Source organism: Triticum aestivum, chromosome 4D, assembly GCF_018294505.1.
Source record: "Triticum aestivum cultivar Chinese Spring chromosome 4D, IWGSC CS RefSeq v2.1, whole genome shotgun sequence".
NCBI classification, from domain to species: domain Eukaryota; kingdom Viridiplantae; phylum Streptophyta; class Magnoliopsida; order Poales; family Poaceae; genus Triticum; species Triticum aestivum.
Genome location: NC_057805.1, coordinates 458,290,610 through 458,310,625, shown reverse-complemented (window position 1 = coordinate 458,310,625; position 20,016 = coordinate 458,290,610). Strand labels below are relative to the sequence as shown.

Below are 20,016 nucleotides of genomic sequence, written 5' to 3'. Positions count from 1 at the left end.
TGCCATTGCATCAACTTGGTATGCTCTTTGTTTCTGAACAGACGTTTCAACCATGGTATTATAGGAGCATACCACATCACCTTGGCAGGAACCCTGTTCATGGGGCGCTCGCCCTCAACATCACCAGGGTCATCTCGTCTGATCTTATACTGCAATGCACCGCATACTGGGCATGCGTTCAAAATCCTCGTACTCACGCGGTAGAGGATGCAGTCATTAGGGCATGCATGTATCTTCTGCACCTCCAATCCTAGAGGGCATAGAACCTTCTTTGCTTCATACGTACTGTCGGGCAATTCGTTATCCTTTGGAAGCTTCTTCTTCATTATTTTCAGTAGCTTCCCAAATCCGTTGTCAGATACACCATTGTCTGCCTTCCATCGGAGCAATTCCAGTGTGGTACCGAGCTTTGTGTTGTCATCTTCGAAATTTGGGTACAACCCTTTTTTGTGATCCTATAACATGCGATCGAACTTCAACTTCTGCCTTTCACTTTGGCATTCTCTCTTTGCATCAACAATGACCCGACGAGGATCATCATCGGGCACATCATCTGGTTCCTCTTGATCTTCAGCTTCCCCTGTTGCAGTATCATCGTATACAGGGTGATAGTTGTCATCATCCTCTTCTTCTTTGTTGTCTTCCATCATATCCCCTCTTTCTCCATGCTTGGTCCAAACATTATAGTGTGGCATGAAACCCTTCTCAAGCAGGTGCAAGTGAAGGGTTTTCGAGTCAGAGTAACCCTTCATATTCCCACAGACAGTACATGGACAATACATAAAACCATTCTTCTTGTTTGCGCCACTTCGAGAAAATTATGCATGCCATCAATGTACTCGGAGGTGCGTCGGTCATCGTACATCCATTGCCGGTTCATCTGCATGCATTATATAACTAAGTGTATCAAAAACCATTACAGAACATCATGAATAGAGAAGTGACCAAATTAATACAAGTTCATCATCACATTAAAACCAAAGTACTGTAGTGATCAAATGTTATTACTGAAAAAATAAATACATAAAGTTCATACATAGTTCTCATAGAACAACATATAGCTCTCTAGAGCATCTAATTAAAACATACATTGAAACTAACATACAACTATGTAAAACATTAAAATGCAACAACAAATGCGATCATAATCGCAACTAAGGTAACAATTGATCCAATAGCATAATGATACCAAGCCTCATTATCAGTGGCATATTTCTAATCTTTCTAATCTTCAAGCGCATTGCATCCATCTGGATCTTGTGATCATCGACATCATTGGCAACATGCAACTCCAATTCCATCTTCTCCTCCTCAATTGTTTTCAAATTTTTCTTCAAGTAGTTGTTTTCTTTTTCAACTAAATTAACCTCTTGACAAGAGGGTCGGTTGGAATTTCCGTCACATACCTCCAAGATAAAAACATCTATGTCACGTTGGTCGGCATAATTTTCATAAACACTAAATGAAACAAATAGTAATAAAAGATAATATAGCACATCCGAATCATAGACAGGACGAGGGCCGACGGGGGCGGATACCAAAAACCATGGCACTATATAATAACAAACAATAATAAAAGTAATAAAATTATACAAGTATCTATCTAAATCATACAAGTAAGAATTTTTTTCCTTTAAAAAGAAGATAAGAACAAGAGGCTCACCACGTTGGTGCCGGTGTCGAGATCGGCGCGGGTGATTGACGGTGGTGAGGACGGCGACATGGATGTCACCCTACACATGTGCAGACTCTAAGAAGTTAATTTCAGCTCAAATTGTGCATCTAAATCAAAAGAACTCCCACATACACTCCTCCACTAAAACCCACAAACCACTCTACTTCTACAGCATTTGAAATGAGCTAAACTAGCAGTGAGAGATGAAACGATGAAGTTGCTAACCTTTTAGAACACTTGTGTAGTTGGTGCACCACCAAACCTAGACAAATCTTGGGGAAACTGTAGCTTGGAGGTCGAGCTTGGAGCGGAGAAAGCTTAAGTGTGGCTTGGGTATTTCATCAAACACCTCGTGTGCATAGGAGGTGAGAACAAAGTAGCACAAGCCCCCCACCCTTCCACGGCCAAAAAACAGAGGAGATGGGGGGCATGGATATATATATAGGCAAAACTTTAGCCCCGGTTTGTGTCTAAAACCGGGACTAAAGGCCAACCTTTGGTCCCGGTTCCAGCCACCAACCGAGACTAAAGGGGCTACAGCAGGAGCGAGGCCCTTTAGTCCAGGTTCGTGTCTGGAATCGGGACCAAAGGGGTCAGATGAACCGGGACTGGTTCCTGCCGAGGCCCGCCCGGCGCCCTGGCCACTTGAACTGAGACTGATGCGCCCATTGGTCCCGGTTCGTAAAAGAACTGGGGCTAATGCTCTGATCTGGCCTGGACCAAAGCCATGTTTTCTACTAGTGCTAGAACTTGCAAATAATCAATGAACAGAAAAAAATGTGACTTAGACTTTTCTAGAGAAGTGTATGTGGGTTAAAAAAAATGAAACCTACACTTTTCTAGAGAAGTGCAGTCGGGTGAAAAGTGAAAGTTGCATTTTTGTAAATCACATTGTTATGAGATTGCGTAATCTAGACGACGTGTACCTTGTTAATGTTCGGAAAGGAAAAAATTAGGGCTCCCTCTTACTACGTGGTGCACGATTTGATTTGATTTGGTGGGGTAGAAATATGATATGATCTCATGTATCAAACCCTAAATATAGTTTGACTAGACGAGATTGCATTAAGTTACCAATGTTGTGATATGTCATGTGTTTTTTTAGGGAAGTGTTATCATATGACTTTGTGTTTTAATCTGTACCTACAACTTTATTTAGGTGTGCCTAATTGGGTTTGAATTTTGCGCTGATTTTAAGTCTGGGTAACTGACCCTCCCATTAGGGCATATGTATGAGCCCTAATGTATTGTGTGTTATTACAAAATGAACATAGATGACCTAACATTGGATTGTACTGAGCTGCATAATCAAGAAGAATTTGTATATCTCCATGTGTAAAACTACCCCTTTGTTGAGCACAATCGAGAAAGTTTATATCCTAGAGAAGAGAACAAACATGGATAAAATGTTAGTTGTATAAATGTAGCAGTGGGGTGATAGATAGAGGGTGCATGTGCCACGTTAGATAAAATTGGTACACCAAAAGAGATGGTAAAAATAATTTTACAATACTTGGAAACAAGCAACAACAAACAAAAAAGAAGGGGGCACAAAAAGGCACAAGATGCAAAACTATGGTATGTTTACTTTAGTATTTGGACAATCTTTTTAACTATAGTTAATATTGTAGTATACTACTACCTAAGATGTACTTTGGTCTTGCGAGGTATTCTCCTTGTTTCCCTCGACCGATAATCGATGATCACCAAAATGCAGCTTATAATTTACTAGAGAAGTGCAATCGGGTCAAAAAGTGGAAGTGCATTTTTCTAGAGAAGTGCAATGAGGTCAAAAACTGGACTTTTCTAGAGAAGTGCAATCGGGTCAAAAGTGGAAGTTGCATTTTTTTCAAGATTGACCTTGTTACGAGCTTGCTTAATCCAGATGACATGTACCTTGTTAATATTTGGAATGGCAAAAGGACAGGTTCCCAGTTACAATATCTCACATGATTTGATTTGATTTTGTAGGGTAGAAATACGATATGATCTCATGTATCAACCCCTACATATAGTTTGACTTATATTGAATTAATTTACTAATGTTGTGATATAAGGTATGTTTGTTCAGGGAAGTGATATCATGTAACTTCGCGTTTTAATCTATACCGACAAATTTTGAGGTTTGCCTAACTTGGTTTAGATTTTGCGATGATTTTAAGTGTAGGGAACCGATCCTCCCATTAGGGCATATGTATGAGCCCTAGTGTACTGTGTGTTATTGCAAAAGGAACATATAAGACTTACCATTGGATTGTACCAAGTTGCACCATCAATAAGAATTTGTATATCTTCATGTGTAAAACTACCCCTTTCTTAAGCATAATCGAGAAAGTTTATATGCTAGAGAACAAACATAGCTAAAATGCTAGTTGTATAAATGTGGTAGTGGTGTGAGAGATAGAGAGTGCATGCACCATGCTAGATAAAACTGGTACACCAAAAGAGTTGCAAAATAAAACTAATTTAATAGTGTTGACAAGCATCAAGAAACAGAAAGACAGCTACACGAAAAAGGCAGAAGATGCAAACTATGGTATGTTGACTTTAGTCTTTGGACAAACTTTTTAACTAGAATTAATATTGTAGTATACTATTACCCAAGACGAACATTGGTCTTGTGAGGTCTTCTCCATGTCTCCCTCGACCATCGAACCCAAATCTTGCAAATTATCAATGAACACCAATATGCCACTTAGATTTTTTTAGAGAACTGTAGGGTGAAAAAATATGTAACTTACACTTTTCTAGAGAAGTGCAATCTGGTCAAAAAATTAAAGTTGCATTTTTCTAAATTGACCTTGTTATGGCCTTGCTTAATCCAGACGACTTGTACCTTGTTAATGTTTGGAATGGCAAAAAGGAGGTCCCTCTTACAACGTGTCACACGGTTTGATTTGATTTGGTAGGTAGAAATGTGATATGATCTCATGTATCAACGTCTACAAAATAGTTTGACTTAACGAGATTGAATTAATTACCAATGTTGTGATATGACGTATGTTCTTTTAGGGAAGTGATATCATGAGACTTCGTATTTTAATATGCACCTACAACTTTATTGTGGCGTGCTTAACTTGGTTTGGATTTTGCGCCGGTTATAAGTGTGGGAAACCAATCCTCCCATTAGGGCATATGTATGAGCCCTAATGTACTATCGTTCATTGCAAAAGGAACATAGACGAGTTACCATCAGTCAATGTTGAGTTGCACGGTAGAATTTGTATATCTTCGTGTGTAAAACTACCCCTTTGTTGAGCCCAGTTCAGAAAGTTTATACCCTAGAGAACAAACATAGGTACAATGTTATAAATGTAGAAGTGGTGTGAGAGATAGAGGGTGCATGTGCCATGTCAGATAAAAATGATAGATCAAAAGAGTTGCAAAATGAAACTAACTTAAGAGTATTTGTAGACAAGCAACAACAAATGAAAAGACAACTACATGAAATAGGCACAAGATGCAAAACTATGGCATGTTGACTTTAGTCTTTAGACAATCTTTAAACTACAGTTTCTGTTGTAGTATACTACTACATGAGATGAACATTGGTCTTGTGAGGTTTTCTTCATCTCTTCCTCGGCTGCCAAACCTAGATCTTGCAAATAATCGATGAACACCAAAATGCAAACACTATTCTAGAGAAGTGTAAGTTTGTGAAAAAAATGGAACTTACACTATCTTGAGAAGTGTAAGTTTGTGGGAAAAAATATGGAACTTACACTTTTCTAGCGAAGTGCAATCATGTTCAAAACTGAAAGTTAGATTTTTCTAGATTGACCTTATGAGCTTGCTTAATCCATATGACATGTACCTTGTTAAGGTTCGGAATGAAAAAAAGGAGGATTCCCTGTAACAATGTGTCGTGTGGTTTGACTTGATTTGGTGGAGTAGAAATGTGATACTATCTCATGTATCAACCATACATATGGTTTAACTTAAACAGTCTAAATTAATTCTCCAATGTTGTGATATGACATACATTATGTTAGTGTAGTTATATCGCGTGACTTCGTGTTTTAATCTGCACCTACAACTTTGTTGAGGTATGCCTAACCTACTTTGGTCTTGTGAGGTCCTCTCCCTTTCTCCCTGAATCGTCGAACCCGAATTCTGCAAATAATCAATGAACAACGAAATCCACCGGTGAGATTTTGTATAATACTCGCATTGCATTTGTAGTATGAGGAGTTAAGAGAAGAGGGTGTGGTGAGATTAGACATGAGATGTGTCATTGTGGTCTCAATCCCACATTTCGTATCAAATGGGTATTATTTTTGAGAATTTAATAGAGATATATCCCTTATTTGAAAAGAGAGAGGGCACCTCAAGTTACCACACATAAGTGCAAGAAGCTTGTTAGCGACCTTGTTATAGTTTTCTTAATAGGGGAAGACATTTACGTTGTGAATGTCTACAAAGGTACACAACAGCTTCTCCTCTAATTAATTGTGTTGACATTAAATCGGGGAGCAGATTGTCACCTTTGGGCAGCATGCTGACATGACATTTTTTAGGGCAACATGATATGGCATAACTTCGTGTGTTGATCTCTTTATATGGTTCTATTCATGTGTGCCTATTCAAGTCTAGATATTGCAGTGGCATTAAATTAGGGGAAACAATCCTCGCTTTAGGGCATATATATCTATGAGCCCACTCTTGATATCATATGAATCTACCATACTTAATTACTTGAACATGAATTTATACCATAATCTCAAATTCTATATCAATGTAATATTAGTTCATTTCAAGAACAATGACTGCATGGAAATGGAAGTGCGTATAGTTTCTTGTAACAAGCTCAAAAAATACACGAGAAGGGGTGTGAGTTATCATACATATAGCTTTGCAATATTAATCGAGCAACCATGTTTCAATCTCTTGTTCATAATCTTGCGTATATTTGTTATGACTTTGTTCTGTTGTAATCTATTGAGATTTCCTTTCGTTTTAATACGTTTAAAGAGGTGCAATTTCAGTTAACTAAAAGGTGCATACAATACATTGGTGGGTGAAGAAATGCAAGCATGTTAAAAAATAGATTCAAATTACACTTCTATAGAGGAGGGCAAGTGTATGGAACTTACACTTTTCTAGAGAAGTGCAAGTGGGTGAAAAAGTGAAGGTTGCACTTTTCACTAAACTGAAGTTGCATGTTTCCGAATCAACCTTGTTACAAGCTTTCTTAACCCAGGTGACATGTACCTTGCCAATGTCTAGAAAGACAAAACAGGAGGGTGCCATCTTACCCACGAGTCGATGATTCAATAGGATAAAAATATGATACAATCTCATATATCAGTCCCTAAATATAGTTTTGGTGGTGTAAGAACATTTTAGTTCAAATTTTTTATGGATATAAAATGTGGGAGATCAACCCTCCTTTTGTCATGGAACGTAGAGTAGGATGTGTTTTTTTTATGAACCAGACATAGAATCCTAAAGCTTAATTCTTTGAATATGAGTTTTATATCCTAACATCAGGGCACTAACCAACATTTTTTTGGGGAGGGGGGGGGGGGGAGGGAGGAGATCATCCTAGTTCTCCTTTGTTTCTCAACATGGCGGCCATTTCATATAGGCATGTGAAGTTTCATTAATGCACCATGTACGCTATCTATTGCTTATGTATCTGTCTTGCCTTGGTAGTACCGATTTGTTGTATTTCCCATGTGTACATTGTTGTGTATGTTATACCAAGCCAATGTATATCCATGAACCTTGTTTTACTGATTATGTACATCATTTCTCATAATTACTAACTAATGTACTCTCTCCATTCCCTTAGGCTGGTCACAATGGGGAGGAACTTAGGAGTAACATCACACACTCCAATACAACTTTGCTTATGTGGCACATATTTAATGAAGAGAGAGGTGCTTGTGGTAACTAGCTAAGTTACCGGAACATCACACACTCCAAGAAATAATGAGTCTATAACCTAATAAATACATCGTTGCATAGATGTTCCTACCCACTATGGAGGTAGTAATATAGTCTAGGGAAGTGTGTAAGTTACTAGCTTATGTTCTTGCCCATTGTGACCAGCCTTATACAAGGTCACTATGAAAAATACATTTTGCATATATACAAGGCCACCAATGGTAATCGAGGCAAAAAATTAATTATGTTTTCTTGTACTAGCAACTTCTTTAATACTTGCATGTATGTAGTTATAATGACAATGAGGTACTTCCTTCCCATTCCTTCCTTACATGCCTGCGGCGTACTAATGATCCGGGTTAACGAAAAAAATTGGCTTGTAAAGCAGTCATTAAATTTTACCTTGGTATCTGGAATATAAGTTTGTGGCCTTGTATAAGGGTATGGAGGGAGTAGGTTATATTTATAGAAATTCAATATGTTTAATGTCATAATATATTTATGAATATCCGTATCATTTCATTTTATAAATAGACGGGCGCTGCAACGCGCTCCGTCAACGATCTAGTATATATCTATGAGCCAATGCTTGATCCTGATAAGTAGCTAGCATATGACAGTTTATCATATAAACATACCATGCTTAATTCCTTGAACACCAGTTGTACGCTATATGATGAAAGCCTAAAATTAGAAATTGATGTAATTATAAAAAGGGGGAAAAAGGACTACTTGGAAATGGAGGTCACTAGAGTCCCTTCTATAACAAGGAAAAAGCTAAAGAACACCTGAGAAGGCGTATAAGCTATCGCACATACAACTTTATTTGCACCACTAGTCGAGCAACCTTGTTACTACTTACTCCCTCTTTCTTAATCTTGACGAGACGTAGCTTTTCGAGATCAATGTGATGTGCGTTGCAGTCTGCCTGCTCAGCGTCCATAATTAGCAGGTGCGCCACACCTATCTAGCTAGCTAGAGTATGTTGTTTACATAGGGTCCCGGTGAATCAAAACACTATAGCGTGCAGTCGATTTACCGGATGAGCGACAAATGTTGCAACCTCAACGATGTGCTACACAACCAATTGAAATTCTTTTTCAGGGCAGATCCCTTGGTCACTGGGGTTATGATTCCGTTAGTAGTGCCCACTGGGTTGATTACCCCTGTCAAAGCGTGGGATTAAGGGATCTGCCCTAAAAAGAAGTGCAGTCCCCTCCCCCATCTATGACACCACCAAGTGCAACAAACGCTTTAATCTTTTTTTATCCCCGTTTGAGGCTCCTTTGAGGCTCTCGGTCTAAAAATTCCCTCCGGACTATATACCACTGCTTACTTTAGCAAATTGGAGCGGGTGATGACAACTTAACCCACCAATGGCCGGGGAATAAATTCTTAAAGCCCAAACTTTCTCGATGGTGGAATCGGGCGAAAAAGAAAGAAAGAAAGAAAGAAAGAGAGCCGGAGGGGAAAAGGAATTAAAAGAGGCACAAATGCACGCAGCATATATCCGCCGGTCGCTTACCACGGAAGAATCAACGGAGGAATATGATTTCATTTCTGCCCCCGGCCGTGTCAATGCGTAGAAAATTGTGGCACAGTGGAATCAACCCACAGTGTATGTGTGTGTGAGAGAGAGATAGAGCCGTGTCACGACCGAACTCCGTTTGTCTTCTATTTGACCCTGCTACGAGTACAAAACAAACGATTCCGACGGCGTCCCAAAAACAAACGATTCCAACGTGGGCGCCTGATTTTGACACGATATAAGTAACGTATACTTGTATATGCAGCCGGCCGGGCGGTACCACAGCTATGGCTACCAATATCGTGCTGTAGTTTTCTAGCTAGGAGGGGTTCAAAGGCAAAGAAAAAGACTGTAGCGCTATAGGGCTGTGCGTGCGTGCTGCGAGTGGCGACAAGGCTTCGCTAGCTAGAGGCAAAAGAAGGGGAAATGGAGACGCGGACGCGGCAGGGTGAGAGAGAGAGAGAGAGAGAGAGAGAGAGAGAGAGAGAGAGAGACGGTGAGAGGCGAGCGACCCCATGGACGGCGGCACGTGCACGTACGATAGATCGGCCTCGGTGGTGTGGCGTGAGCTGTGCGCCTGTGACCACACCACCCTCTCTAATAAAGCGACTTATTTGGTTTGAGGAGGTCACATGTATGTACGCCTAACTCACCGCCCGGCTAGGGTACCAGCTTGCTTGGGCTGGGCGTGCTGGCTGCGCTGTGTGCGATGCGACGTGATATTTTCTTTCTACGCAAGCATGTTTAAGGCCCACCTGATCTCGCGATCCTTCTATCACACCTAGCGGGTCCAATGATTTCATTGTGCTGCATGCTCATGCTCATGCATGGACGCAGTGGCGGCTTCTTGCATTTGCGTTTACTGGGCAGGGCAGGGCAGGCCCAAATTATATGTCACTTCAAGGGAAGGGGAAGGCTTGCTTTTCATTGAGCGATCCGTGCAAGACTGGTGAACACCACCACGCCAAGGGACTAGTAGTAGCACTAGTACGATTCGTTCGATCCATAGGCTGGCCGGCTGGCTTTTCGGGCGAGTTTAGCTTAGCTACCTTCCTTGCCTTTGCCTTCTGTTTGAAGCCACCCTTGACCTAAAATTATTCAATGCATCTCAGGCCAGTACTGCCGGTACTCAGTACTAGTAATATAGTACTATGTGGAGTGTGGAGTACATATATATAATCCGTTTTCCCTTTGGTGAACCGATCAGCCACAACCACAGGCCCCAGGCATTTTTCAAAGACGGCCGTTTGTCGATCGAGATCACGATGGGCTTAACCGACGCAACGCTGCAGCGGCCCGCCGGTGTGCGCGGCGGGATCGAGCGTGACAGATCGATAGAAGAAGAAAATGCGGTAAAAAAAAGATAGAAGAAAAAAAACGACACTTTTTTTGTACGTATCAAAAGTGGCTGGCGAAGAAATGATCATGGGCCAGGCCAGTCCGGAGGCGCCGCTTCCCAGCCTAGCTAGAAAACTCTGGTCGTGCACGTTGGCGTCGCGCCGGCCGCCGCCGCCGCCGCGTGACCTTTTTCCTGGCACTGCGGCCAAGCCCTGTCCAATCTGTCGCCGTACACGCGCACTCACCTGTAGTACGTAGCCCGCGCGGTGACTGACGTGCCGGCGCGGTTGGTCCAGGTGTCCATGTCCAACCGTCGTTTGGGTGTCCAATCCGTTGATGCGGTCCACCCCCGCCCGGCGCCCATCGACGTCGCGTCATCGCCCGCAACCGGGTACGTACGCACGTACGCCCGCCGCCGCGCCCACACCACCACACCATACACACGCGATCGAAGCGGTCGATACGGCGGCCGGCGACGGCGACGCCGACGCGTTTGGTTGGGTTCGGTTAGGTTTGTCCTCCCGCACCGATGGCTGGAGCTGGTCAATCCAATCGTCCCGTCGTCACCTCACCTCCGATGGGGACGTCGTACCGAACCCACCCCACCCCACCCAGATCCATCCGCTCGCCCGCAACGCAGAATAATTCATCTACTACGATACGAGTGGTAGTACGTGGCCTCTGCCTCTCTTCAGGAAAACTACCTGTACTACCACCACCACCGCGGTACCACCCGCCACGCCGCCCTTGTTGTTTTCCCCCGGGCCGGGCCGGGCCGGACCCCGGCGAAGATCGACACGGGCAGACAGCAGAGCGGGTAGGGTTGCGTGGTACGTCCTGCGACGCTGATCCGCTGATGCGGGCTCTGAAACTATCGGCTTTCAGGTGCATGCGTGCCTGCGTCCTCTGCCTGGCTCGCAGACCGGAGGAAATGCAACGGCTGGGCAGACGGATTCAATGGGGTTGGTCGCTCGCTCCTCCTGAATCTTGATGGGCTAGCATGCCCATGCCCGAGGCGTGGTCCTGATGAGAAGAACGTATAGCGGAGATGTGTGAGCGCGAGCCCGTGGACTGGCAATAAAGGCGTGTACCGCCACTACCACTCTGCTGTCTGTTTGTTTCGGCCTGCCTGCAGCTGCGCTCCTGGCCTGGCAGCAGCAGCAGATGATGATGATGGTACTAGCACGGCCACACCGACGCCGTTTTGGACGGTAGCTCGATCCGTCCGTGGAGCGCTGAGCCTGGTGTGGAGCACGTACGCAGCGCACACGAGGTGTGACGAGGTCGCTGGATGGTGTTGGCGTCTGGTCATGTGGCCTGGCTGGCGCCCAACTGGGCTGGACAGGGAGAGGGACTACTGCTGGGTTGACGATCGCCTGCGCCTGCGCGCACGGCCGTGGCTGCACGCCCACCGCCGTCTCCGTCCGTCCGTTGGAGGGATGGGGACGCACGCACGCACGTACGTACTCCGTGTGGTGCGACGGCGCTTGGGTGGGTGGGTGGGTGGTTGGGGCGTGGCTGAGGCTCTTTGCTGGTCGCGTTCGCGTCCCACGCGGCTGCGGACTTCCCGCTGCGGTCACCGGCGCCGGACGCGTGCCGCGTTGGGCTGCGTTGAATCCGTCAGCCCGAAACTACAAATGCCAGCTATGGGCTGTCCACTTCGACGATTTAAGGCCCATCTTTTTTCCCTTTATCGAGTAAAGAAAGAGATCCAAATCGAATTAACGGGCCGGCTCCAAGCACCTTACCGACCCATCGAGCTAATTCAGCCCATTTTAGCCCAGTTGAAGCCAACGCGCTCCCCACCCGCCGCTTCGCCCCGGCGGAGGAGCGTCAGTGCCGCCGCGCCCAGATCGCCTCCGCAGTTCCGCTCCCTCTCTTCGCTTGTCTCTCTGCCCCTCTGCCGCTAGTGGCGTTCTGTCTCGATCCTATCCTATGGCGCGACCTCCCCCAGCCCTCTCCCCCAAAATGTCGCCATCTCTCGCTAGGGTTTCGCTGTAAGTTTCCCCTTCCTCCTTCGCGCAATCTGGTGTTCGTATAAATCGGCACCCTGCTTTCTATTACGGTGGTAAGACATATTATGCCGCCTAGGATTTACGTAGCTTACTTTTGTGCTTCGCTCGCTAGAGCTACGCCTGTGCTCGCTGTCATCAAATAGTCAATGCCAATAATTATGCTGCGGTTACCATTTCCTCGAAATGCTGTTGCTGCGCTTGGATAATTCCATGCCTAGGTGCTTAGGTGCTTGCATTAATGGCCTATGTTGGCAGAGAGACCCTAATTATCAGGATGTTGATCATGGCCTATGTTATTAGTAATAATAGAGAAATGAATGGAGCCCCCAGACCGCTTCGTATATTCAAACTGATAAAAGTTCAGTACCAAGAGTGAGATGGCCATCCTCGGAAATCAGAAAGGTCTTCCTTGCTAATCGAATGGATCAAGTGCCTTTTTACAAACTCTGGGTGTGTCCACGCAAACAAAGCATTCAGGAAACTTCATGTGTCAATTGCAGGGCCAGTTTGATCTTAATTGGTGTTTGCGAATGATTGCTTGATCCAACTCCAAAAAGGCTTTCATGTTGTACTAGTGCATTTGTATATCATCCGCCCTTTTGTTCGGTAGGGAATCATGTGTTGATGCACTTTTAATGAGATACGGGCCATAATGATATATAGTACGAAGCGGAGACTAATCGATATATTCAGACTACCTACCTTTGTTGGGGGATGGGGCGAGTGACAGAGTAGAAAACGAAAACTAAATGATATATTCAGACTGTATAGTTTCTTTGTTACTAACCTTACCGTGAGAATTCTGGTTCTGCAAGTGATATGTGTTTTAACCATGGAAAGATTTAACTATGTTGCTCTAGCAGTCTAGATACTGGACGGGTACATTTAGCTTTATGTTACTTAAGAAGCTATTACATTGGTAGATTTAGCTACTGATTTGGAACCTCCCTGACCTGCAGTAAGAAGCTACCACGTATGTAGATTCAGTTACTGAAACCTCCAGTGACCTGCAGTATAGATTGCATTTAAAAGTGCTGTTGAACCCGCAGTATAGATAATGGGTTCAGGGAACTTATTTCTGGTAAACAAATGTGAAGGTTCATTTACTAGCTATCCAACCATTGAGAATCAAGCTTCTCTGATTTTGAATCTGAATAGGTCGTAGGTTTCGTGTAAAGGGGAGTTTGTTTGCATGCAGACACACATTATGCTACACATAGCCTGCAATTATGTCTCAACAAATTTTCACTCTATTTACTCTATTCAGCCTGTACTACCCACTCAATCCCAATGCCATGGCTACAGTATCCCTCTAAACAACACTTCTTTACTTGTTAAATTACTCGAATGTAACTATCCGCCGTTTTCTGGAACCAACGATTTTCACATCTATGATCCATAACTTAAAATGCAACTGCAGGACCATGCTAGGAATTCGGAAAGGTCTTCCTTGGTATGAATGCACCAAGTGCCTTTTCCAAACTCTGGGTGTGTCCACAAGAACAAAGCAGTCAAGAAATATGATATGTCATTGCAGGGCCAGTTTGATCTTAATTGGTGTTTGCAAATGATTGCTTGATCCAACTCCAAAAAGGCTTTCATGTTGTATTAGTGCATTTGTATATGATCTGCTTTTTTGTTCGTTAGGGAATCATGTGTTGATGCACCTTTAATGAGATACGGGGCATAATGATATATAGTAGGAAGCGAAGATCAAGTGACATATTCAGACTACCTATCTTTGTTTGAGAGATGGGGCAGAGTGACAGAGTAGGAAGCAAAAACTAGATGATATATTCAGACGGCCTAGTTTCTTTGTTACTGACATTACTGTGTGAATTCTAGGTCTGCAAGTGCTATGTGTTTTAAGTTTTAACCATCGAAAGATTTAACTTTGTTACTCTAGAGTCTAGATGCTGGGCTGGTGCGTTTAGTTCTATGTTACCTAAGAAGCTATTACATTGGTAAATGTAGCTACTGATTTGGAACCTCCCATGATCTTCAGTAAGAAGCTACTGCATAAGTGGATTCAGCTACTGAAACCTCCAGTGACCTGCAGTATAGAATACATTTAACGATGCTGTTGAACCTGCAGTATAGATCATGGATTCAGGGAACTTCTTTTTTCTAAACAAATGTAAAGGTTCATTTACTAGTTATCCAATCACTGAGAATCAAGCTTCTCTGGTTTTGAATCTGAATATGTGGTAGGTTTTGTGTAAAGGGAAGCTTGTTTGCGTGCAGACATACATTACGCTACACATAGGCTGCAATTGTCTCAACAAATTTTCATTCTCTTCTACTCTATTCAGACTGTACTACCCACTCACAAAACAACATTTGGGACTACCAATGCCATGGTTACAGTATCCATCTAAACAACTTTTCTACTTGATAAATCTGTAACTATCACCCGTTTTCTGGAACCAACAATTTTCACATCTATGATCCATAACTAAAAATGTATTAGTAAACTGAAATGCATGGCTTGGTGAAAACGATTCTTGAATGTAGGTGCACCTATTGATCTAAAATTCTCAATCTTGGACCTCTAACATGAAACAAAATAGATTTTCTAGTCTAGCTATATTTGTGCTGTTTTTTTTAAATTGTTGCATCAGCCCAGTAGCTATAATCCTATAATCATGTTTACTAGATTGAATAATAAATTATAGAAAGAAACACACATATCTACTGATAAGTATTTGAGCATGTAAAATACGTATACTGATCGCATCAGAACCGGAAATTGTAACCAAATACTTTGAAGATTTTTGCATATTGATCGCAAATGCAATTTTCTTACTGCTTCTAGAGCAGAACTTTTACCAAGCATTAAGTATGAACCCTAGTTCATTGTGTGTGAGTTACGATGTAATCTATTTACCTAGCAAAAATAAACTTAATCGGATGAGAGTCCTGGCTCCAATTATTTATGGCCCCCTTGCTTAATACGTAAACCTCCGCAAAACAACAAAATACTCTTAACATATGTGGTGTCAGCACAGGTGCATACTTCATTTTTATCATTTTTCCTCTGAAAATTGTAATGCGTTTGGGAAGAGTTCGATTTCTGCACACCTTATTTTTCCTTGGAACATGCACTTTTCACACTTGTTTTTTCAAGAACATGCACTTTTGCACGCTTCATTTTATCTGGTCCATCCAAGTTTAGATATTTGAGTTTATGCTCATGCCATTGGAGAAACTAACATTTGGGAAATTCAGATGATATTTTCGACAACGGGTTTGAATGGAATATTCAGTGCTAGGAGTTTATGTGATCAATCAACTTGTATCTACGAGACTATCACTATCATGGAAACCATCCTGAGCTGGAACTGGCTACCCAATCGCCCGGACACAAAATTCTACGATTGGAAAATTATTAACTCCATTAGGTGATGGTGATTCTCTTTACTGTCTTAACTAAAGATTTCTGCTCCCTAGAGGAAGCACTACCTTATTTCCATGGTGCTCAACTCGCAGTAGTTTATTTGGCTAAAACAGATACACATGGACCAAAGTTTAGGCATGAATATATGGTGGCTTTGATATGCATGGAAGATAGAACCAAGGGAGTTGAAGCTTTCGGCGTCGACGTGTGCACTTGCACACTTCCTTTTTGTGAACGGTATTCCTGAAAATGTCTCCCCAGACCGGCATAATCACTTTGCTGGGTAACCTGCACACTGTATTTCGTGTTCTGCAGCCCTACTAGCACATGATTTTTCAACTTCGTAGTACATGTCGGTGCGTTCTTACGTGCCTTTAGGGGGATTTCAATGCTACTCTGTTTTCATTTTTGTCCAGTTCTGAATGTCTGTCACCTGAAACTCAATACTAGGGTAAATTTAGCCGATGGTGCCTGAACTAGTAGATGTGCACTGATTGTAGCTTTAGCCTTAGAATATTTGTTTTAATTTCCTGTTTACCAACCGCCCGCCCTAGTATAATCTAGCTTTCAATGATGAGCATGTTGAGGTTCTGCAGCAAGATCTGGATTCTTTTCCTTGTTAACTGAAAACTAGTTGTATTGTATCTTTTCGGTTGTTGGGCACTGAGAGCGCTGTCAGAACCTTAGTTTTAATATTTATTAGCAAGTAGGTCTTAGATTTCCTAGAAATAGCCAGTCATCTTGGAGGAGTGTTGAACTGAAGACAGCTGACCGTCAGTATCTCCAGATCATATGATTCCCTCTCTTGTGTCAGAGTAGTACCTGTCATTTCATTAAAAACCCTGTTAGTCATATAGTGAGTGGAAGCATCTCGCCTTACAAAATCAACCTTGGTAATTTATTGTTTGTTTTGCCTGTCTATACCTCTAGGCACATTCCTCGGTATGATTTATCTTCATTCAGGATGTCACTACATTGTCACTCTTTTCTGGAATTCACTTGTTCTTTTGTCTAGTAAAGAGTCCTTTGCTTGTTGTGGCAACAAGGTGTGATGATAACGTAAACTAACTGTGATATATGTAAAGTTTTGCTGACCAGTACGACTCCATCAATGTTGTGTGGTGGTCGGTGGTCAAAAGATTATCCAACTGATGCCCAAATCATGCCAATGTTGATGAGGAAAGACCGATTTTCGTGGCCAATATTTGCATCTTACATATTCTTATCCTAACTGAGCAGGACTGCCTTTTGAGGATCTTTTCAGTATCAGACCATGAGGCTTCATCATTGTCCATGCTGATCTTCTTTACAAAATTTACCTGGACCTCATGATTCACATATCACTTTTCAAAGTTTACGCACGAACAAGGTGACAGATCTAAAGTATGTAAGGCATGTGAGGGTCTGTTAACGTAACGCAATACGATAAGATAATGCATGTGATTCCTAGCATCTGTTTAGCAGGCAGGCCTACTTGGCCTATTGTATAGTACATAAGCAGTACTCTCTATTTTCTTAATTGGTCAAGTGTAGACTTAAACAAGAGATTGATCTCACTGGAGTGTGTGACCTTGGGTGGAGGGCTGGGGCCAAGGGGTTTCTTCATAAACAATACCATGTCCACGTGATAACCTGTAGGCGTTTTCTACTAATTGGATCGAGCTACATGTGCCCCGTGAGACATGCTGCCATCAAGATACGCACGGATCATCACCGACTAGCTGGTTCTAATTGGAGATTTGATGTTTTATATTGTTTTCTCATCGTACTTACGTGTAAAATGGTCATTTGGGAGTAGCTTACCCTGCAATTGGTATTCTAGGCAAGCTGTATGATGGTAGTTACGCTCAGAGCAGCAGCACCTAACGATCCAGCATTATTGTACTACTGGCAGTGGATCTTGTGAATTGAATATTCCTGAGACAAAGAGAACTTTTAGTGCATGTATATGCTGTGACTGGCTGGCTAATCAGATCGTTATCAGGCTAATAGGATTTTTATTAACCAGCTCGTGCATGTCCGATGTCATTAGTTCGTCATTACCAAATTATCTTACAAAACAAGATGCGTTTCTGCTATTATTAAGTTTCACACTAGTATGCTAGATCTCTTGAGCTCTTACATGACGTGCATTATCATCGCTGGTGGGCAAATTGTGGCATATTGCATTGGAGGGAGTACCTGCTTATAATCTAAGGATTGAAATGATCAGTAACATTGAGCTCCCTGGAAACTTTATATGTTCCAGTATGATGTTTTACTATGTTGGTTGGATTTACTTTTGTGAGTGTAGAGATTTGGGTCAAAATGCAAGTACCCACATGCTTACATTTTGAGGTTCTGCTGTCATGTTCACATCTTAATACTGTCTCTTAAGCTTCTAGAGGGTACGAAGGGCTAATATGTGTCCTACTAACTCAGGTGTCTGGTCACTGAAGGAATAAAGCTGGCAGTTGCACTATAGTTGCTGTACTGCCTGGCTCGTTGCATTGACTGGTCAAATTCCCAATGATTCTTCTGAGTTGTCCAGCAACTCTTTCCTGGAAGGACAGATTCATTCTACTATGATCTGTAGTATAGGGGTGCATTTTGCAAACATATTTGGTGCCATATAGTCCAATGCATATACTCTTATTCCTTACAGAGCTAAATGTTGTGGCTGATACATGGGAGTGTTTTGCCCATAATACACAGTCATCAAGTAAAACTTGTTGCAAACTGTGTTAGCCTACATGTATTGATACATTCCCGAGAGTTTGTTGGGAGCTGAAAGGGCATACATGATTCAGATATGCTAATTGGTCAAGCTTAATACATTGGGAATCTCAAATTTGCAGAAGGCGTTACTGTTTTGTTTTAAGCATCAGTACATGCATAGTCTATTGCATATATCAAAACATTGGGGGTCTTTTTCCGTACTTTCAGTGTTTCTTGTTAGGAATAAGCAACTTGTATTCCCATGAGGCCATAGGCTGATATATATACATGTACATGTGTGGTACATATGCAGGAAACCCCTTATACTACGGGATAAATACAAAGGGGTATACATGACTTATATTATAACTCTAACACCCCCCCTCAAACTCATGGTGGAGGAACAACACTGAGTTTGGAGAGATAAAAGCCATGTTGTGCTCTAGTCTGGGCCTTCGTCAGGAAATCCGCCAACTGTAACTCGGAAGGCACATACTGAAGAGCAACGACCTGATCCTGCACAGCAGCGCGCACATAGAAAGCATCAACACCAATATGCTTGGTGAGCTCATGCTTCACAGGATCGCGCGCAATGCTAATAGCACCTGTACTGTCAGATAAGAGCATAGTCGGTGTAGTGACAGAAACACCAAAGTCCTGAAGTAACCACCGTAACCAAGTCACCTCTGCCGTCAAAAGGGCCATAGCTCGCAACTCAGCCTCAGCACTCGAACGGGGAACTGCAAGCTGTTTCTTCGTCTTCCAGGCAATGAGAGAACCGCCAAGAAAAACACAGTAAGCAGAAAGCGAACGGCGATCAGAAGGATCACTAGCCCACGTAGCATCCGCATAGGCCTGAAGCTGTAAAGAACTGGAGCTAGGAAAGAAGAGACGGTGAGAGATCGTGCCCCGAAGATATCGGAGAACACGAAGGAGATGACTATAATGAACCGATGTGGGAGCAGAAACAAACTGACTCAGAATATGAACCGGATAAGAGATGTCCGGACGAGTGACAGCTAGATAGACAAGACTGCCAACGAGATGACGATAACGCGTCGGGTCAGGGAGAGGATCACCATCAGTAGCACGAAGGTGAACATTGAGCTCCATAGGAGTCTCAACAGTGCGCTCGTCAGAAAGAGCAGCACGAGCAAGAAGATCCTGGATATACTTTTCCTGGGATATAAAAAAGCCATCAGAGGTAGAAGAGACTTCAATCCCAAGAAAATAGCGAAGAGGTCCAAGATCAGACATAAGAAACTGCTCACTAAGACGGGCCTTTACAAAGGCAATATACTCGGGGTCATCCCCAGTGATGACCATATCATCAACATAGAGAAGAAGAAGAGTCCGGCCACGAGGAGAAAGGTGAATAAACAATGCGGGATCATGAGCACTTGCTGAAAAACCAGCAGTAGTGACCACAGAAGCAAAACGCTCAAACCAGGCGCGAGGGGCTTGCTTAAGGCCATAG

At 42.8% G+C, this 20,016-nt stretch overlaps 1 long non-coding RNA gene across 1 annotated transcript; it reads left to right on the top strand.

Annotated features, from left to right (window-relative positions):
- The first annotated feature begins 12,183 nt into the window (after positions 1-12,183).
- On the top strand, positions 12,184-18,681 carry LOC123098592 (uncharacterized). Its single transcript, XR_006447873.1, has 2 exons — positions 12,184-12,427; positions 18,264-18,681. It is a non-coding gene; the product is annotated as an uncharacterized lncRNA (long non-coding RNA).
- The last annotated feature ends 1,335 nt before the right edge of the window (positions 18,682-20,016 follow it).